Genomic DNA, 22,622 nt, shown 5'->3' with positions numbered 1-22,622 from the left:
CTCATCTTTTTAAGTGGGAGAACTTGCACAATTGGTGGCTGACTAAATACGTTTTTTTTGCCACACTGTATATAGGACATATGAATGAAGTCAACTATACATAGTTCTATATTGTAACATAAAAATAGCTTTAGGCAGGGATTGGCATTTTGGCGGCTTGGAACATCATGATGGTAGAAGTGCCATTTTTGCCATCTAACTGCTACTGTAGGGCATGGATGTTTTGGTAATTGGAGGGGCCAGCGCCCTGTGCAGTACGGAGTAGGATTAAGTTTCCCCTACATGCTGACCCTGGGTCAGTTTTACATTTTCCCCAATAATGGGTCAAGGGGGAGGAGAGGTTGATCCTAGATCTGTTTCTAGGGGGGAACTTTGACCTGCAGCGGTTGGGTTAGTAATAAGCGGGACAGGGTTCAGTGCAGTACCTGTGCTACCAGGGCTTTCCTGATGTCCCTCTTCACAGCCATGGAAAAGTCCAGCCAGGTCCACGTGTTGTTGTGGTACTCCAGACAAGGCAGAAACCAGGTTCAGATCCTTCCAGTCAACACTGCTTTTCTCTCCCTATGGTGGACACAATACATAATGAAACTACATTGACTGAGAGTTAAAAAGTACAACCGTTGTTCATATAATTCTGATGAGAAAATTGGATTCAATACTCATGCCTTCATGACATGTCTGTGTGTGTTCATTGATCTCCTGTTTAATGATATTACATAATAATATACGAATATTACATTTGCATTATAATTTATTAAACATTTACTCAAATCAGCTATGAAAAAGGGTTGAAACCCCATGGTTGATAATACCAAGCATTATGCAATCTGGAAGGCAAGATAATGCTGTCATTGGACAATAACGATTATTTTGCAAATCCCTGAAGACATGAAATTGAAAATCTGAGATGGATTAGAAATTACATCCATGTCACAAACAAGCTAACAGTTTGAGATGGTTTACATATACAAAACAGACAAAACACACACTGCAGATGTTGAGGTATTTATTTTCAGTCTGAGAACAAAACATGTGACCTGATGCCATGACTCTGTATCTAATAATGGCTGAGTGAGATTAAACATCTCCCTTCGAGGGGAATGTTTATTTATAAACTCACTGACATGTATATGCAATCAATAACTGGCTGGAATCAAAGTATTGAGTACAGTTGTACTTTAGCTAGTTCCAAAATCCTGGAAAATCTGGGAATTGCATGATATCCTGGTTGGACGATCCCTGGAATCAGGAGGGAATGCGCAGGAAATCATCCAACTGGGATTTCTGCTCTTGACTTTAGCACATGGTGATACCTACCTTGTAGCTGACAGAGTTCAAACCCCTGAGCTGACAAGGTACAAATCTGTCGTTCTGCCTCTGAACAGGCAGTTAACCCACTGTTCCTAGGCCGTCATTGAAAATAAGAATTTGTTCTTAACTGACTTGCCTGGTTAAATAAAGGTTAAATTAAAATTACATTCATGGCTGCTCTCTCCATCTTGTCGATGTCATCAACAGGATGCTAGACAGGGAAATAAGACATACTTCAGTTTCAATACGGTATGAAAAACCTAAGGCCGTGTCTGAAATGGCACCCTAATCCTCATTATAGTGCACTTCTTTTGACCAGGGTCCATAGAGCTCTGGTGAAAAGTAGGGCACAATATAGGGTATAGGATGCCATATCTGAAGCAGCATAACTTTAGTGAGAAAGTTGGGAAGTACTTGTGAAACAACAAGCCAATTCCACCAGCAGATGTAGCTAGTTGGCAAAGTAGCAGGGACACAACTTTCACTGGGGTCATGTCCCTCCCACATTCTGAAATTGCATTAACAAGCGGACGCCTCCGAGTGGTCGGGTAGATTGTTTATCAGACTGGATAATTACTTACACACACACTTAGAAATGTCCTTGATTTTGAAAGAAAATGTAAACAAAAATTGTCCATTAAAATAAAACTGATCAGAAATACAGTGTAGACACTGTCAATGTTGTAAATGACTATTGTCGCTGGAAACGGCTGATTTTTAATGGAACATCTACATACGCATAGAGGACCATTATCAGCAATCATCACTCCTGTGTTTCAATGGCACATTGTGTTAGCTAATCCAAGTTGATCATTTTAACAGGCTAATTGACTATTACAAAACCCTTTTGCAATCATGTTAGCACAGCTGAAAACGGTTGTTCTGATTAAAGTAGCAATAAAACCGGCCTTCTTTAGGCTAGTTGAGTATCTGAAGCATCAGGATTTGTGGGTTCGATTACAGGCTCAAAATGGCCAGGAACAAATAACTTTTCTGAAACTCATCATTTAATTATTGATCTGAGAAATGAAGGCTATTCCATGCGAGAAATTGCCATGAAACTGAAGAGCTCATACAACGCTGTGTACTACTCCCTTCACAGTACAGCACAAACGGGCTCTAACCAGAAGAGAAAGAGTGGGAGGCCCCAGTGCACAACTGAGCAAGAGGACAAGTACATTTGAGTGTCTAGTTTGTGAAACAGATGCCTCACAAGTCCTCAACTGGCAGCTTCATTACATTTACATTACATTTACATTTAAGTCATTTAGCAGACGCTCTTATCCAGAGCGACTTACAAATTGGTGCATTCACCCCATGACATCCAGTGGAACAGTCACTTTACAATAGTGCATCTAAAACTTAAGGGGGGGGGAGAGGGATTACTTATCCTATCCTAGGTATTCCTTAAAGAGGTGGGGTTTCAGGTGTCTCCGGAAGGTGGTGGTTGACTCCGCTGTCCTGGCGTCGTGAGGGAGTTTGTTCCACCATTGGGGGGCCAGGGCAGCGAACAGTTTTGACTGGGCTGAGCGGGAGCTGTACTTCCTCAGTGGTAGGGAGGCGAGCAGGCCAGAGGTGGATGAACGCAGTGCCCTTGTTTGGGTGTAGGGCCTGATCAGAGCCTGGAGGTACTGAGGTGCCGTTCCCCTCACAGCTCCGTAGGCAAGCACCATGGTCTTGTAGCGGATGCGAGCTTCAACTGGAAGCCATTAAACGGTAGCCGCAAAACACCAGTCTCAACGTCAACAGTGAAGAGGTGAGTAGGGGATGCTGGCCTTCTAAGCAGAGATTCAAAGAAAAAGCCATCTCTCAGACTGGCCAATATATTTTTTTTTTTAAAGAACAGACACTGGACAGAGGAACTCTGCTTAGAAGGCCAGAATCCCGGAGTCGCCTCGTCACTGTTGACGTTGAGACTGGTGTTTTGCGGCTACCGTTTAATGAAGCTGCCAGTTGAGGACTTGGGGGGCATCTGTTTGTCAAACCACACACTCTAATGTACTTGTCCTCTTGCTCAGTTGTGCACTGGGGCCTCACTCTTTCTATTCTGTTTTTTTTATGTACTTTTCTTTCAAAATCAAGGACATTTCTAAGTGACCCCAAACTTTTGAACGTATGCACACATTAATTATGTCACCCCCACTTCTAAAACCAAAGTTGCGCCCCTGCAATGTAGTACAAAAGTATGAACATTTGGGGAATCATAAACACAAAGATGAATTGCTCATATCTCATTTAAAATAAAAGATACCTCAAGAGCCTTTCGGAAGGACCTCCTGACCCCTGAGGTGCCCCCCATGGTGTCCTCAGAGCTGCCTAGGCTTGGTGACAGGCATGCCTGAGATACAATTTACAATAGAAATAAAATAACTTAGAACAGATGTGTCAAACACGGACCATGACACATTTCTAACCAGCCCACGCAATGATTTGGGTTGTCAATTCATTTTGGCCCGCTTCCATACAGCCCTCAATGCGTTGCACTACAGGTCACTGCCAACGTGCCACATCTCCAACTGCAGTGCATTGCCACATACACCACTCTAACCAGATCCACACACGAGGCATAAACCAGGCAATGCACTGTATCATATCGTCACTACATATCGTCACTAATGGCACTGACCGAATCTTCTACCAGACCGAAAGTTTAAATGTGTTGTAGACTAAATGTCCATGCCAAGTTTCGGTTCCGAATGGTCATTCCTGTAGACTACGGAAACTGACATCTTGGTTGTCAAAAAGTTCAAATATAAAGGATTTACAAGCGGGTATACATTACTACTAAGAACAATAGGACACACAAGGGAGTATAAAATTACTCAACAGTTGAGTGATCTACTTTAAGAAATTACAGCACGACACGCGTGCATCCGTGAATTCAAAGCCAATTGCGCTGCTTTCGTGTGTTCGGTTTACAGCGTAGGGAAAGTGTACAGACACATGCATAGTGTGACCACATTTAAAATACCCAAATGCGAGACAACAGGATACTTTTGTGGGACAGTGTAGCCTACATTAATACAAAAAAATGACAGCATATGCATTTAGATTTTCTTGAATTACTGTTTCGTGAGTACCTTCTGCCTAGAGGCGCGTTGTTGAGTTGGTCGCACGATCATTTTTTTCCTACCATTTAGCTAACTATCCTAAAATGTAAAGAAGTGACGTAGTGTTGTTGGTATAATAGTAACATACTATGCGATTATATATCGGGATATATTGTATAAAAATACCTCTCTGTTTTTAGAATATTGGTTCAGAAATAATATCCTATTGGTGAGCCAACTGGTAAATGCAGAGGGTCTTTTACTCAGTTATAAAGAATTCTTATCACTTTACAAGGTCCCTGTAACACCTAAATATTTTGCAATTGTTTTAGATGCCATTCCCTCAGGTGTTGCTATGTTATTCAGGGACATGAGCCTACCTTCTATTGACCCTGTTGACTCATCAGTCGGAAAGATTTGTTTCTCTTTTGGTCCATTCAACAACAGAGCGATACGATCCTTGTTTCAGCAGGATGTTGTATCTATACCTTATGTCATGCCTTATTGGAATGGATTTATTGATAATATCCGTTGGAAAAAAGTTTGGATGTTGCCACAAACATACCTACTTGTGAACAAAATTAAGGAAGTTTCCTTTAAAATTATTCATAAATATTATCCTGCCAACCACTATATGAAGAAGTTTAAGGAAAACATCAACTCAAATTGCTCCTTTTGTAATGACCACCCAGAAACAGTTGTGCATCTTTTTTGGCATTGTATGCATGTAAGAAAACTGTGGCAAGACATCAGTAGGTTTATAATTGAACACATTTATGAAGATTTTACACTATTGTGGAGAGATGTACTGTTTGGATTCTTTACATACAATAGAAATAAGCGGAATCATTTTTATGTAATTAATTTCATTATTCTTTTGGCCAAATTTCATATACACAAATGTAAATTTACAAACAGAAAACCACATTTTCGTATCCTACAAAAAGAAATTGAACTGTATTTTAAGAGGGTTAAATGCTCTACTAACAAAAAAGCTGTTAGAATTGTAAGTATATGCATGTCCCTTAAGGTCCTTGTGTAATTGTAATGTGATATTGTACCCCCTAGCTCGATTGTCCATTGTTTGTAATCTATGTATGCTTGTGTTCCCTCATGTGCTTTATGTATTGATTTGTTGTTAATAATTATTATTTTTTTTATAAAAAAACAAACAAAAAACGATGCGATTATATTTGATTTGGTTATGTAGTATCCTAATGATTCATTATGTGATCTTTCAAGACATTGATTCTTCTTTGATCTGACTTTACTAAACGAGCACCATTGTGAGAAGTGGCAGAGCAACGCACCAAGTGTGGATGTGAGTTCAAGAAAAAGACAGCAGCAGCACCACCACGGCCTCTGAACGACTACCACTCTAGAGTCCACAACCTACACTCCTGTACTTTCCAAAATGGCACCCCATCCCCATTATTGTGCACTACTTTTGACCAGGGCCTATAGTGCACAATTTAGGGAACAGGGTGCCATGTGGGATGCACCCTCTCACACAGCCCTTAAGGTCACACTAGACCCAGGCTTTTAATAGACACCAGGGTTGACGCAGCAACTACCTATAGAATACCACACAAGAATTGGCAGACAATGAAAAGTAATATTGGTTGGGTGGAGACAGGTGTGGATTTCAGGCTGGTCAACATGTAGCGGATGGATGGAGACTTGAGGGCAAGTAAACGTATTATATAGTAAAGCATAACTGTTGCACATCAATAACTGGTAAGTAAGCCTTGTCCGAGTCAGAATGGCCCATAGGGCAGGCACCCAGCTTCTGTTGCTTGATGTACAAGTACACCCCCTGGACAGGATGCTAGCAGGTAGAGGCAATACATACCAGTAGTGACCATTCGGGACTTGTCTTCCTCATCAGCAACTTCCTCCTCCTCCACGTTCCTTCCTGGGATTGATGGTGAGAGGAACCACATTCACCTGGTGACACAAACACATTACAACAGAGAAACACGTTTAACTGTATGCTCCCAATGCTTTCATAATTAAAATGTTATGATCATGTTACGACATCTTCAATGTTATGACCACATACATACCTTGTGACATCTCTAATGTTAAGATCACATGCTTCCTCCTCACCTCAAAGTGCTCCTTGACTGAGATTCCACTGGGGGGCAGACCTTACTGAAGATGCGCAGGGCAAACTGACGGCCAGAATGACACGGGATCTGAGGATGCAACACCACCTAGGAGACAGGTTTCATGAAGTTAAGTCACAGAAGTTGCATCCCAGATGGCACCAAAAGTAGTGCACTATATAGGGAATATGGTGTCAAAATAATCACTTGAATAATGCCATGCTCCTAACCTCTGACTCATGAAGCAACCCCAAAATATGTTTCCTGTAATATAGGAAACCAAATCAAATTCAGATTATTTTGTAAAGATAATACAATGAATCTGAACATGTGTCCTCCTAAAAATCTGCAAAACAAACATGACTCATACAAAGATGCAAGGCATGGTACCATACAGCACTCAGATGACGGTGCAAATGCAACTAGGGGCACACAATAACACGAAGAACTGTGGATCTGGGCATTCTGGTGACCCAGTCCCATGATGGACATGCATTGCTGAATAACAAAGCCTGAGTCCCAAATGGCACCATATTCCATTAATAGAGCACTACTATTGGCCAGGACCCAGGTCAAAAGTAGTGCACTAGATAGGGAATAGGGTGCCATTTGGGAGACAACCATAATATTCTGAGTGGGATTTCCTTGATGCTGACTGGATGATGAACAGTATGGTGTCAACAACAGTGACATGAACTCCCAGTTACTGTACCAGCACCATACATAACCTCACGTGCTACACAGGGGAAAGTTAACAAGTAGAGTTAACAACACAAGCAAACACTGCATTAGAGTTATTTGTGAGCACTACATGTTGGGTGCAGCATGGCCTGGAATCATTGGATCAGTAACAGCAGGAGATTAAAACTTCTGACAAAATATTGAAAAAACTAAACAAAAAGGCTTGCCCTATCAGAGATCCCTTTTAGAGGACATATTTGTAAGCTTCACAGGTTCATAGCTCATGTTGTAAAAATGTATCCAAAACGATACACGGATTGAGCTGCAGACTGCCCTTACCAAAGAAAAGGTCAGATTAGCACTATTTCCTGACTTTGTATGCAGCGTTGGGGAGCAGGTTGTTCATGGTGAACAGGCTCAGTTACAGGAGATGTTCTGCTGTGTCATCTGACTTGTTCAGTTGTGGGAGGAGACAGTTTAATAGATGTTTAGCGTCAACATCAGGACCCGCATTCATAAAGCGTCTCAGAGTAGGAGTACTAATCTAGGATCAGGTACCCCCTGTCAATATCATCTAATTCATTACTATCTAGAAGGAAAAACTGATCCTAATTTCAGCACTACTAATCTGAGACTTTTGGTGAATATGGGCCCAGCTCTCTTGCCGAAGCACAGCATGAAAAGAGTTAGGGTCATCTCCTTGTAAGGACAGAGTAGTGTCCTCCGTGCCCCATGCCCACACACCTTGCTGTACATGAACCTCTGCAGCTCCAGCTCAGTAATGCCCAGCTGTCCATCCTCCTCAGTGAGACACCAGCGGGCCTGGGCAAAGCAGATCTCTGTCCTGCGAACCACACTCACGTCCTCCAGGGGCTTACGCAGCTCCAGCTTATTGGCCCACTGCAGCTGGAAGTCTTTAAAACATCTGGGAGCAGAGCGAGACATACCGAGAAGAACACAGGAGACGTGAGTGTGGTTGGCAGAACTTCCCATGGTTGGCTGAGTAGTTTCCTAGTCCTTGAAATGATGGTGTGTGTGTGTGTGGCGGTGTTGGGCTGACCTGATGAGGAAGTTGAGCTCCTCACTCTTCATCTGCATGTCAGTCTTCTTCTGGTTGAGCTGGTTCTGCAGCCTCACGTAAATCTCTGACAGCTCATCTCCTCTCAGCTCCTCAGGCTGGACCTGAGGGAGGTCATACACACACCACACAGGTCAAATACACACTCACCAAGTAGATATTTCAGAGTTTAGGGATTCATAACTCAGGGATGTGTTTATTCCCACTCTAGATTATAATTGAATAAAGTAAACTAGATCGAATACAACTGTATCGTCTCTCCCATCGGAATTACCTTCAACTTTCACCTCACAGGTAACAGTGCTGAAATCAGCCATTGCCTCCACACACAGGGCCTATGAGAAGAGTGTGTATGTCAGTCTGTCCAATGGCTCACCCTGATATTGGAGTAGATCTGTTTCTCTAGAAGTCTGATCTGGGCCACGTGCTGCCTGATAGCCTCCTGCAGGTATAGAATGCTGCTGCGCTGCTCCTCTGGGTTACTGGAGATCTCCAGCTGGAAACACACTTGCTGCTTCTTCTCACTGTGCTCCTGAGGACAGAGCCCACACACAACATGGTTAGAGGATAGGACAGGATGCATCCCAAATGGCACCTTATTTAAAGCCCTGGTCAAAAGTCATGCACTACATAGAGAATATCATGCCATTTGGGACGCAAAGGGACTTGTAAAGTTAAGAGATTCAGCTATCATACAGTAAGGGGTGAATCCAAAGTTCAACTGAAGTAAAAATTTCACTTAGTCTCCCATTGACCTCAATGCATGAGTGAAAATTTGACTTAAGTGGGAGTTAGGATTCACCCCTTACACAGTTGCAAATGCTATAGGACAAAACACTGCCTAGTCAGATGTTGACATCTCGTTACCTTGCGTTTGGGCTCAACGTGCAGCAGTAGGTTGTTGACAATGTCCAGGATCATACTGCACAGGCTTGGTGGAGATCTCCAGGTCATGGTGAATGAGGGTGAAGGTGTCCACAGCCCCGGATGGTATCTTTCCTCCCACTCTACTAAGTCAAAGGGCTCAAGCCTTTACACTCAATAACACAGCAAAAAACAGTCAGCATGTTCCAACACTGTATTTGAGGATGTAGGTTGCCTCAGAATGAAATAGAACACAGCAAGTCTTCCTTCTCGTTGCGCCGTAGCTCTGGGGGTTTGATCTGCGTGGCCAGCTCAGGGTCGATGTCGTGGCTGTAGCCGATGTGGTACATGCGACAGCTGCAACGAGAGATGATACGCTGGACCTGCTGGGTGTCATTCAACTGGGCCGGCTGGTTCCAGTCTGGATACACAGAACAGAGAGGAAGTGTTACATTTACCTTGACACAAGTTAAAAGGGTAATTCCACCACTTTTTAACCTTATCATCATAATCATGTGGAACTTTTAAACTACATAACATAAAATGTGCAGTTTATAAATATGTCTATACTTATGGTGCTGGAGATGGTGAATATAAATGTACATTTCTTTGGGAATTCCCCCTTTAATTTTAAGGAAAGATTCAGATCAAGTTGAGATGTTCAGCTTTGCAGGGCCATGGTTTAAACAGAGTGCATTCTATGAAGTAGAGTGGATGTGTGAGGAGCAGAAGTACCTGTGGTGGTGCTGACCATGCCTCCAACAGCCTGACCACTCTCCATCAGCTCCAGCATGGAGTCCAGGTGACGCTTCCTGTGCTCCTCAATGTTTTTCAGACGCACCACACACAACCAAGAAAAAGACACATGGTCAAAGCTATGACAGCACCCTGAATCTGAAAGACTAACTGCACAAATACGCTCTCTGTATTGAACATAATACAGAAATACTCTGTCATGTAACTTGGACTTGAGCCTGAATGTAAGCCATCATGAGCCATATGCAACACATATGCTCAATGCTACATTCAATGCTACAGATGATAATTTATGGTAGTTTCTGTTAAAGTGGCAATATAACTTTTTGGGCAACCTGACCAAATGTATATAGAAATGTGAGTCATATCTGTCACTCATTGAACCGTTAGATCTGTTCTACGTGCGCTATGCTTCCCCTTTGCTTCCCCTTTGTTAAGTTCTGTTTTTGCGTTTAACTTTTTTTTTTTTTTTACAGCTGAAAATTCAACATGTTTGGTTATGGAAAATATATTTCCCAGTGGTTTAGATGTTACAATGATTCTCAACACTATACTTGCTTTGTCGCAAACTGAAACGAGGCAAACTATTAGAATTTTCGAAACCAGGAGATGGCAGAGCGATTTCTGCATAGTGCATCTTTCAGAGCCGGTTAATAATGGTTTCACTGGCCCACCTCAAGCCACAGCTGCCAGTCCTCCTGCTCTGAGGGGTTGGGTTCCATGGTGACAAAGTACTGCATGCTGTCCAGCAGACAGGTCCAGGTGGTCTTCTGCTTGAGGGTGTCGCTGTACCAGGCCGGGTGGTGCTCACACTGCAGCACCTGGGCCTTGGCAGCAGACACCAGCAGTCAGCCAGCTGTCTCTGTGCCATGCAACATCATCTACAGACAGACAGCAGAGCAGGATTATAACCCTGGAGACTGGAGTGTCACATGCTAAATAAAATGCTAGATTGGCAGAACATTTTATATTAGAATGTTGCTAAAAAATAGAACAAGTTCTGTTTTCAGTATCGCTAAGGATCCGAAATGACTGAGATGCAGAACATTCTTTCCATATTTGTCTTTGTCTAATAAAGTCCTGTTAGCAAACAGAATTGTTAACTTCTGGGGCATTAAAAGTGTGATTGGTCCACTGCTCTTTACAATCTTAAACTGATTTGCCATGAACCTAAAGTCCCAGACTAGTGTCGTGGAAATTTCCTCTATTTACCAAATCATGGGAGCAAACCACACACACACGTCAGAGTTAGTTATAAAAGTCAATTTTTAATTATATGAGCTCTATCACAATCCTGACTCTCAGATAAATTCAGTGTCTCCCAGTGGATTCTCTGAGAGCCCCTTTACAATGCAACTGAGTTCCTTTAATAGCAAAGACACACATAGTCAGACAGCATAGACATAATTCATCTTTCAGCGTTGTCTCCTTTCCCAAACCCCAGAACCATAAACCAAATCCTCCATATCAACAGGCATATATCAAATTGTCATTTAGATACAACCCACTCTAAATACAAACTCCTGGACAAACTCACGGAGAGGAGTATGAGGCTATAGGTTAAGATAGAAACAACAATAAGAGGGAGCATAGAATGATTCCAGACACTGCAACCCTTCTTTCCCCACTAGAAAAGGTAGGGAGTAAAAGATATGTTTACACATGATGACACTTTGACCTCTCCCCTCTCTGTGGCCCATGCAACTTAGTCCTGACATAGAACAGATAACTGCCAATGGCCACCACTATAGTACAACAACATACATTCTTATGAGAAGTACCTTACACACATTTGATGAATATTAAACATCTTACAAATGTTACCAACAAATTCTGATCCTTCCATGACACTAGTTGTACCTGACAGTTGACCAGCTCAATGAACCAGTTGCGGATGTAGACGTCGTCTGTCTGGCAGGCAGCGATGCCACACAGCTGATCACTCACACCAGAGTCCTCCTTTGAAAATACCACAAACGTATCACTCTCTGCAATTAGCTTCTGCTGCATGGATGTCCCTGCAGAGAGAGGAGGAAGGAAGAGTGGAAGAAACATAGGTAGTAATTTATCACATTGAAAGACCATTCATATGGCCTAGCTAGTCTAACAGTAATGCTGCAGTAAATCTGGCATACATATCTAGTGACATATGTACCAAAGGCCGGTTTCGAACCTCTCTCTTTATTTGTCCACTGTCATCCTCTCACCATCTGTTCAATAAAATCTGAAAATCCCTTAAAAGAAAATCACATGAAAGACCATTCATTCACAAGGAATTAGGCTGCAATTCTGTTACTCCAGGGGAAACATCCTACCTTCGTACGGGCTCTTCTCATGGCGGCTGGTGCTGGGCATGGTTGGGGTGGAGGGGGCTGTGCTGTGGCCGCTAGAGTAGTTGGACAAAGAGCGCTTGAGCTTCTTGGCAGCTTGCAGTGTAGCGTCTATCCTCAGGCCCTTCAGAGCCTCTGTGGAGAAGTTCCTCTTGAGAACAGCTGCCTTCTTGTAGCCGTCGTACAGACCCCCGCTATGTTCCTGTTAGTGGTGGTCCAGGAGGCTCGCAGGTCAACCAGGCACAGCTTGTGGGTGTACGGGGCATTCACCTCATCTTTTGGGTTCACCTCCTGCCACAATGAGAAACACCATTTATACACTTCACATTTTTACAAGAGATCTTTAAGGAATACCTAGGATAGGATAAGTATTCCCTCTCACCCCCCCCCTTTAAGATTTAGATGCACTATTGTAAAGTGACTGTTCCACTGGATGTCATAAGGTGAATGCACCAATTTGTAAGTCGCTCTGGATAAGAGCGTCTGCTAAATGACTTAAATGTAAATGTAAATCTATCTAGCTATGGCTTTTGATTGGAGAACTACAAATGAAGGGTTGAGACACAGAACAAATATAATTCATTTAAAGCTACTGTGTTTGTGTCCCAACTGGCACCCCAATGTCCCTGGTCAAAAGTAGTGAACGACATAGGGAATAGGGTGCAAATGGAGACGCAGTCTGTGCCATCAAATTTGGGGTGTCTACCATCCCCTCCCCATTGTCTTACCTTCTCCATGCAGTTGCTCTGGCAACTGAAGGAGGACAGGCCGAGCAAGTGAGTCTTCTTCACCTGGGCGTTGATCTGGTGGTCGGCCGTCTCGTCCCAGGCGGAGGCCATGAGGTGCACCGTCTTCAGGGACAGCTCTGAAACCATCTGGGTCACGTTCCACTCTGAGATCAGCCTCATCACCGTGCCCGCTGAGAGGACAAACAGACGACGTGCACAGACACACTCACGAGTTAGACCAACAGGTAGGCTGGCTGTTCAACAACTCAGTCTCAAATAATACCCAATTCCAAATATAGTGCACTACTTTAGAGTAGGGCACTAATGTATATGGGAAGATGTAATAAAACATTGGGCCTAAAAACATTGTGTGAGTGTATAAATAGAGTGTGTCATTACTATTTTTTTTTTTTTTTTTATTTCACCTTTATTTAACCAGGTTGTCAAGTTGAGAACAAGTTCTCATTTACAATTGCGACCTGGCCAAGATAAAGCAAAGCAGTTCGACAGATAGAGCGACACAGAGTTACACATGGAGTAAAACAAACATACAGTCAATAATACAGTATAAACAAGTCTATATACAATGTGAGCAAATTAGGTGAGAAGGGAGGTAAAGGCAAAAAGGCCATTTTGGCAAAGTAAATACAATATAGCAAGTAAAACACTGGAATGGTAGTTTTGCAATGAAAGAATGTGCAAAGTAGAAATAAAAATAATGGGGTGCAAAGGAGCAAAATTAATAAATTAATTAAATACAGTTGGGAAAGAGGTAGTTGTTTGGGCTAAATTATAGGTGGGCTATGTACAGGTGCAGTAATCTGTAAGATGCTCTGACAGTTGGTGCTTAAAGCTAGTGAGGGAGATAAGTGTTTCCAGTTTCAGAGATTTTTGTAGTTTGTTCCAGTCATTGGCAGCAGAGAACTGGAAGGAGAGGCGGCCAAAGAAAGAATTGGTTTTGGTGGTGACTAGAGAGATATACCTGCTGGAGCGTTTGCTACAGGTGGAAGATGCTATGGTGACCAGCGAGCTGAGATAAGGGGGGACTTTACCTAGCAGGGTCTTATAGATGACATGGAGCCAGTGGGTTTGGCGACGAGTATGAAGCGAGGGCCAGCCAACGAGAGCGTACAGGTCGCAATGGTGGGTAGTATATGGGGCTTTGGTGACAAAACGGATTGCACTGTGATAGACTGCATCCAATTTGTTGAGTAGGGTATTGGAGGCTATTTTGTAAATGACATCGCCAAAGTCGAGGATTGGTAGGATGGTCAGTTTTACAAGGGTATGTTTGGCAGCATGAGTGAAGGATGCTTTGTTGCGAAATAGGAATCCAATTCTAGATTTAACTTTGGATTGGAGATGTTTGATATGGGTCTGGAAGGAGAGTTTACAGTCTAACCAGACACCTAAGTATTTGTAGTTGTCCACGTATTCTAAGTCAGAGCCGTCCAGAGTAGTGATGTTGGACAGGCGGGTAGGTGCAGGTAGCGATCGGTTGAAGAGCATGCATTTAGTTTTACTTGTATTTAAGAGCAATTGGAGGCCACGGAAGGAGAGTTGTATGGCATTGAAGCTTGCCTGCAGGGTTGTTAACACAGTGTCCAAAGAACGGCCGGAAGCATACAGAATATATACAGAACTATGCCTGTGTTGTGCCAGCTCTTTCTACCCTGTGGGATGAGTCTCTGAGCCCCTCTGGTGAAGACGTGGCCTTTGCTGCACCTGGATGCCCCTCTACTGAGTGAAGAAGGCCCAGTAATGTACCTGGGGAGGTCATTGGGGTCATTGTCTTAGGGTCATTGTCCTGAGTGCTCTGGAGCAGGTCTTCAAGGATCTCTTCAAGGATCTCCCTGTACTTTGGACCCTCTAATTTTCCCTCAATCCTAACTACTCTCAGTCCCTTGCTGAAAAAACATCCCCACAGCATGATGCTGCCACCCCCATGCTTCATCGTAGGGATGGTGCCAGGTTTCCTCCAGACGTGACGCTTGACATTCAGGCCAAAGAGTTCAATCTTGGTTTCATTAGACCAGATAATCTTGTTTCTCTTGGTCAGTCCTTTAGGTGCCTTTTGGTGGACGGTCATGTGCCTTTTACTGAGGAGTGGCTTCCATCTGCCCACTCTACCACTCAGGCCTGATTGGTGGAGTGTTGCAGAGATGGTTGTCCATCTGGAAGGTTCTCTCATCTCCACAGAGGAACACTGGAGCTCTGTCAGAGTGACCATTGGGTTTTTGGTCACCGCCCCGACCAAGGCCCTTCGCTCAGTTTGGCCAGGCGGCCAGCTCTAGGAAGAGTCTTGGGGGTTCCAAACTTCTTCCATTTAAGAATGATGAAGGCCACTGTGTTCTTGGGGAACTTCAGTGCTGCAGAAATGTTTTGTTACCCTTCCCCAAATCTGTGCCTCAAGACAATCTTGTCTCGGAGCACTACGGACAATTCCTTCGACCTCATGGTTTGTTTTTTGCTCTGACATGCACTGTCAACTGTGGGACCTTATATAGGACAGGTGTGTGGCTTTCCAAACCACGATCAATCAGGTGGACTCCAATCAAAGTGAGGGGGTCTGAATACTTTCATCATGCACTGTATGTGATCGTCCGGTGTGTGTCTATTGCCAACTGTTGAAAATACAAGTGTTGATCTCAAAAAACGAGGATCGCGTTTCATTGAAACACTTGACTCACATTTGAAATCGCAGTAGAACTTGAGTGGTGGCATGTTCCTGTGGATGGTTACATCTCCCCATGGCTGGCCTAGTGGCAGCATCTGCCTGTGGCGAGCCCGTCCTGCTCGGTCTCGATCAGACGGCCTGACAGCTCCCAGTCCCGGATCTCAAACAGGTAACGAGGATAGTCACGGATTCTCACTGGCGCAGGGGGAAAAATAATTTAGTATAAAGATAATATTATCAATATTAATATAAATAATTAAGGTATGGAGCAATGGTCAAATGTATTGCACTATAAAAAGGTAATTGTGTTCCATTTGGGACACAATCCCATCACTCACCCAAGAAGGCGGTGAGGTTGAACTTGATTGCCCGGCACCACGAGGGGGAGCCCGTCTCTGGGGAAGGGGCTGACTCCATCGATGTCCCACAGCTGCTCGCGGACGCGCTCCGGCCCGTGGAGGGACTGGTCGGCCAGGGCCACCAGCTCCAGGTCAGAAGAGACTTCCTCATGGGCGTGTTGGAGTAGAGGCGACGGGAGCGCTGGATGTAGATCTCTATGCGCAGGCAGCAGTTCTCTGTGCTGCTTCGGTAGGTCAGTCACTTTCTTGTCCAGCAGCTGGAGCCTCTTGGAGCTCTGCTTTCTCTCGTCCTTCATCAACTCGTAGTTGTCCCTCAGCTTGATCTCAAACACGTCATCCAGGAAGACGAAGGAGAACTGTCTGATCTTGAAGACCAGATCTGGGGGCAGACGCTGGAAGCCTGGGGTCTGGCTGGGGATGATGTGCAGGGATTTGAGCAACTTCTGAATGCTGATGAACTTGTCAAAGGAGTTGGAGAAGTTGTACTGGTAGGGGAACTCCACAGCCAGGCAGAGGCAGGTTGTGTCAGGTGGAGAGGAAGGGAAAGAGGTGGCGTTGGTCCGTGGCCTGATTAGGGTGCGTCTGGACCTCCAAGCCCTTGAAAGAGAAAATGTTGTTGCCGTCGAAGTTGAGAAACATGTGGGGCGAGCGGACGTTCATGGAGCCGAAGTGAGTGGAGGGGGACAGGGCATCTGTGTGCAGCAGAAGGTAGTTGTGCTCCGTTACCTAGGCTGTGAAGCGGGTTCTGCCCAGGTCCTTGACCCTGCTGTGGGCTGTAGAAGTCTTAGTAGATCCAGTCTCTGGTGGATCTGCTAAACTCTCCCTTTCCTCTGTCAGGCCTAGAGAGTCACACAGAGTATCCCAGCAACCCTGGCTCTCTGTCACGTGGTGATACATAAACATGTGGTCTGATGGCGTCCACTGCAGTGCCAGCTCCTCTTGACACTGGACCTGCACAAGGGAAGAGAACGATGCATGCGAACTTATCTGAATAACACTGTCAATCAAGAAGAAGGAATAGGACTGATAAGCTTGATGGACTGATGGTAGGATGAGTAACTGTAAGCTACCTCCACGTTCCCGGTAGTGACGTGGTAGCAGACGGCCAGGATGGAGACGCTGAGGATAGGGTTGGGGGTTTGGGTTGAGCGACAGCAGGGCTCAATGGTCTCTGTGAGACCCTTCACCACAGGCACGCACACACCCTGGACAGACACCGTGGAGCTTTCTGCCGAGTCTTGGGCCTTCACTGTGTCCACCCACAAAGACACAGCTGCTAGTACAACACAGGAGCCAATTACCATACTCAGTGTAGGCCTAGTCAGAGATGGATATTAAAAGGTGCATCCAAAATGCACCTTATTTCTTATATCCCTCAAACTCAACTCTGGACTGGAAGCCGGTGCCACTGCATTTTTTCCATTGTTCCCCTCTAAATCAGAGTGATTTAGAACTTGGACACCAGGTGCAGAAAACCTGCAGGCTCTGGACCTCGTACGGTAAGAGTTGAGTACCCCTGCCCTATATAGTGCACTAATTTTGACCAGGGGCCATAGGGTTGTGGTCAAAAGTAGTGAACTATAGATAAGTAGGAATTCCTGTAGCCTGATTTTGGTGTTCTTCATCACATCATTGGAACCCAGCTTGGGGAGTAGTAGTGAGTGAGTAACACTAAATAGTTATTGCCTACCTTGTATGCCTGCAGTGTAAGGGAGTCGAGGATGAGGGCTTCCCCCCACACGTGTTTGCCAGGGACATAGAGAGGTGGCAGTGAACATTCTGGAAATTGAGGCTCTCTGTGTTTGTGCTGATGTCCAGGAACTGCTGCATCTCTACATTATACATGACATATTCAGATCTACTGAAGATCACAGGTCACATTACTACACTTTGGTATGCAACTCTAACTACTCACTATGTGTAGGTGTGTGATGATTCTGTGATGTAAAAGGATATTGCATTTGATTACCAGCTGCAGCTGTACATAGTCTATCTGCAAATAGCCCACCCATTTTTACATACCTCATCCCCATACTGTTTTTATTTATTTACTTTTCTGCTCTTTTACACACCAATATCTCTACCTGTACATGACCATCTGATCATTTATCACTCCAGTGTTAATCTGCAAAATTGTAATTATTCGCCTACGTCATGCCTTTTGCACACAATGTATAGAGACTCCCCCCTTTTTTTCCTACTGTGTTATTGACTTGTTAATTGTTTACTTCATGTGTAACTCTGTGTTGTCTGCTCACACTGCTATGCTTTATCTTGGCCAGGTCGCAGTTGCAAATTAGAACTTGTTCTCAACTAGCCTACCTGGTTAAATAAATGTGAAATAAAAAAATAAAAAAAATAGAGGAATAAAGTCATTGCAGTTCATGTGTTACAGAATGGTAAAAAGCTGATTGTGCCTTACAAAAACACTTCTGATGACTTATCTAATCTATCAGGGCTGGGGCAGCCCACGCTTGGATTGCGTCCTACCTGACAGGTCGCTCCTACCAGGTGGCGTGGCGAGAATCTGTCTCCTCACCACGCGCTCTCACCACTGGTGTCCCCCAGGGCTCTGTTCTAGGCCCTCTCCTATTCTCGCTATACACCAAGTCACTTGGCTCTGTCATAACCTCACATGGTCTCTCCTATCATTGCTATGCAGACGACACACAATTAATCTTCTCCTTTCCCCCTTCTGATGACCAGGTGGCGAATCGCATCTCTGCATGTCTGGCAGAGATATCAGTGTGGATGACGGATCACCACCTCAAGCTGAACCTCGGCAAGACGGAGCTGCTCTTCCTCCCGGGGAAGGACTGCTCGTTCCATGATCTCGCCATCACGGTTGACAACTCCATTGTGTCCTCCTCCCAGAGCGCTAAGAACCTTGGCGTGATCCTGGACAACACCCTGCCGTTCTCAACTAACATCAAGGCGGTGGCCCGTTCCTGTAGGTTCATGCTCTACAACATCCGCAGAGTACGACCCTGCCTCACATAGGAAGCGGCGCAGGTCCTAATCCAGGCACTTGTCATCTCCCGTCTGGATTACTGCAACTCGCTGTTGGCTGGGCTCCCTGCCTTTGCCATTAAACCCCTACAACTCATCCAGAACGCCGCAGCCCGTCTGGTGTTCAACCTTCCCAAGTTCTCTCACGTCACCCCGCTCCTCCGCTCTCTCCACTGGCTTCCAGTTGAAGCTCGCATCCGCTACAAGACCATGGTGCTTGCCTACGGAGCTGTGAGGGGAACGGCACCTCAGTACCTCCAGGCTCTGATCAGGCCCTACACCCAAACAAGGGCACTGCGTTCATCCACCTCTGGCCTGCTCGCCTCCCTACCACTGAGGAAGTACAGTTCCCGCTCAGCCCAGTCAAAACTGTTCGCTGCTCTGGCCCCCCAATGGTGGAACAAACTCCCTCACGACGCCAGGACAGCGGAGTCAATCACCACCTTCCGGAGACACCTGAAACCCCACCTCTTTAAGGAATACCTAGGATAGGATAAGTAATCCTTCTCACCCCCCCTTTAAGATTTAGATGCACTATTGTAAAGTGACTGTTCTACTGGATGTCATAAGGTGAATGCACCAATTTGTAAGTCGCTCTGGATAAGAGCGTCTGCTAAATGACTTAAATGTAAATGTAATGTAAATGGTATGTTTGGAATGGGTTGATTCAACAGCTCCAGCACCATGGCTTCCTGAAACCACTGCAATGTTGAAAGCAGAATGAACTGAAGAAAAACACCCACTGCTGTTCATTAGCATTCCTGTCATTCCTCTCCAGGCAAGACTAAACTTTGTGTTCCCACAACATATTCTTGACCTTTAATGCAATGGGAGTATATTTTGACCATGCCTTGTGTGAGTGTGTGTTGTGCTGTACCTGTGCTGACTGAGATGAAGCCCAGGGCGAAGGGAGGAGTGTCTCCCAGACACATTGACATTGGACACCGAGGAGCTGATCATCACTGGGGTGTCCAGGTGGGGGAAGTTCCTGTAGGACGGGAGGGTATGCAAATACTCCACTGGACTACACACCACAATACACCACCAGACACAACAGAAACATGAGGATGCAGACAGGAGAGGATTAGAGTGTTAATCAATATAAAAAAGAAACCATGTTATAGGGCCAAGTTAGTAATGTATGTTTTTGGATATTGTCTTTACATCCGTTTCAAGCAATCAACTGGCGTGCTTGACATTCTCCAGTCTGGTTTGTCAGTTGAAAATGCTAATACCTCTTTCTATGAGCTGTTTTCCTATGAATAAGCTGTTCCCATGGAAACAGGTCTAGCCAATGGGAGAACTCCTGGTGACGGTAGTGGATGATGCAGGTGTTGACTGTGACTGGCCCTGAAATGTCCACTGATGTCACCTGGGGACATGAGTGGGAGATAAGCAGGAGACTTCAGAACAAACGTATTTCTTACGAGAGATCAAATGTCAAAGATATTTGCAAAAAGCTATGTTGATGCAATGCAACTATGAAAACTAGTAACCATATCAATCAAATTCACACCACTCACTTGCAAGACAGTCCTGAGGGTGTTAAGGCAAAGGATTCTCTGTCTGCTCTGGGAGAGGAGAAGCCCATCTGATGATACACAAACAAGGAATGGATATTTTCCCCACCCTTCCAGACCCTCTCATCCCCTCCTCTATGGCTACATCCAAAATGGCAACCTATTCCCTTTATAGTGCACTATGTAGGGAATAGATTGCCATTTGTGACACACTTCTTTCTGGTGCCAAGTTCTCCACTCACCCTCCAGAAGTAGCTCCAGGCTGCTCTGAGGGAAGCTCATCTCAGGGGTGAAGCTCCTGAGTCTACAGATGCTCGTCCTCACGTCCGATGATTCAGATATAGTCAAAGGATGAAGAAAATGGAATAACAGAAACACAGACCAACACAGAAAATATAATTCATATTAACTCCATGTCCTATGACTCACCTTTTCTGGCTGGGTTATACAAGTATTCTCAAACTCCACGCTGACCTTCTGGGGCACCAGCTGATGAAACTGCTCCATTGCTTCAGTCTGGAAAAACTCGTCCTTTCCACATTCTAAAAGAAAATGACAGACAGAAGTGGTTGTGAATAATGCATCTCCGAATGGTTCTCAAAATGACCTCACAGCAACCATACAATAACACCATGTCTGCATGTCAAAAGGCACATTTCTCCCTAAAGTAGTGCACTATATAGGGAATAAGGTGCCCTTGGGACGCAACCCATTGCCCTTTCTCACCATCTGCAGAGAGAGTGTTCTCCAGAGGAGGAGGTGGAAGCAGTAGCTGGCTGAGGAACAAGCCCTCGTGCAGCTCAGCCAGCAGTGTTCTCACACACAGGGCCGGTCGGCCTGGACCCAGCTCTGGTAGGCTGACATCCCCAGACAGCACCAGGCTCAGCGACATCTCTGGCAGACGTGTATCCTGCTGAGCAGTGAGTTTAGACAATGCAGTGAAATGCATTCTGTTAAGTAACACTTCTTTAAAGAGAGACACTCAAAAGACTGCTATGTTTACATGGGAAAAAACTCCACTTGCCAATTGACTGATTTTAAGCACTTTGCTGCTTAGCTGCCCCACAGAAAAGTTTGAGAAATTGATATGAAAAATCATGAACATTTAAACAGTCAGGATAACAAGATAAGACCGATCTGTTTAGATGACTTTAGAGTGTGTGGAGGTTTAATACCTTTTGCCCTGATGGTTGAGCAGTAGGTCAATACTTGAGGTGGTCATGTACCATAGACTCTGACAGGGCTAGGTTTAACACCATCATGTTGATGGAGTCAATATGGAAGGACAGCAGCTGATGTCCTTCCATGCCCCTGAACAGGCAGTTAACCCACTGCTCCTAGGCCGCCATTGAAAATAAGAATTTGTTCTTAACTGACTTGCCTAGTTAAATAAAGGTGAATAAAAGTAATAAGTGAAAGGGCCCGTGAATCATTCAACAGTACAAGGTTGTGAACTGTGTGTTTGTTTCTCAGGAGGTGCCTGGCGTTGTGTGTGGGCGAGACTAGAGTGAGAGTGGACCTGCAACAGCCTCTGAGACCTTGGGTGCCTAAGAGCTGTGATGGAGGAGAGTCAGGGAAGGTTCCTCTTAGCCCCGCAACCCTGCGGTTTATCTCCCAGGTAGGGACCAACACAGAACTGTTTATATAAGAATGCTACTCACAAAATAAGTGTGTTCTCAGTTCACTCAGCTGCTGTCTGGGCTAGGTTTAACACCATCATGTTGATGGAGTCAATATGGAAGGACAGCAGCTGATGTCTTTATTTACCTTTATTTAAACTAGGCAAGTCAGTTAAGAACAAATTATTATCTTCAATGACGGCCTAGGAACAGTGGGTTTACTGTCTGTTCAGGGGCAGAACGACAGACTTGTACCTTGTCAGCACGGGGATTTGAACTTGCAACCTTTCGGTTACTAGTCCAACGCTCTAACCACTAGGCTACCCTGCCGCCCCAAAGCGTAAGAAGGCTGATAGATATGCAATTATGTTATGAGATATGAGGTCATAAGATTGTTTTTAAGACATGTTTATACACTCACGGCAAGTTCTGGTTTAAAAGTTTGCTTGAAATCCATATCCTGTCTATTTCCTGAAATAAACACGGAGAAATGCACCTGTTCCTTCCTACCCCTCGTTTGCAGCTGCTGTTG

At 44.7% G+C, this 22,622-nt stretch overlaps 1 pseudogene; it reads right to left on the bottom strand.

Moving 5' to 3' along the window:
- Nucleotides 1-21: 21 nt before the first annotated feature.
- On the bottom strand, nucleotides 22-20,783 carry LOC123992281 (annotated as a pseudogene).
- Between the last annotated feature and the right edge of the window lie 1,839 nt (nucleotides 20,784-22,622).

The sequence above is a fragment of the Oncorhynchus gorbuscha genome, linkage group LG13 (assembly GCF_021184085.1).
Source record: "Oncorhynchus gorbuscha isolate QuinsamMale2020 ecotype Even-year linkage group LG13, OgorEven_v1.0, whole genome shotgun sequence".
Lineage (NCBI taxonomy): Eukaryota > Metazoa > Chordata > Actinopteri > Salmoniformes > Salmonidae > Oncorhynchus > Oncorhynchus gorbuscha.
This window is presented reverse-complemented; position numbering and strand designations above follow the sequence as displayed.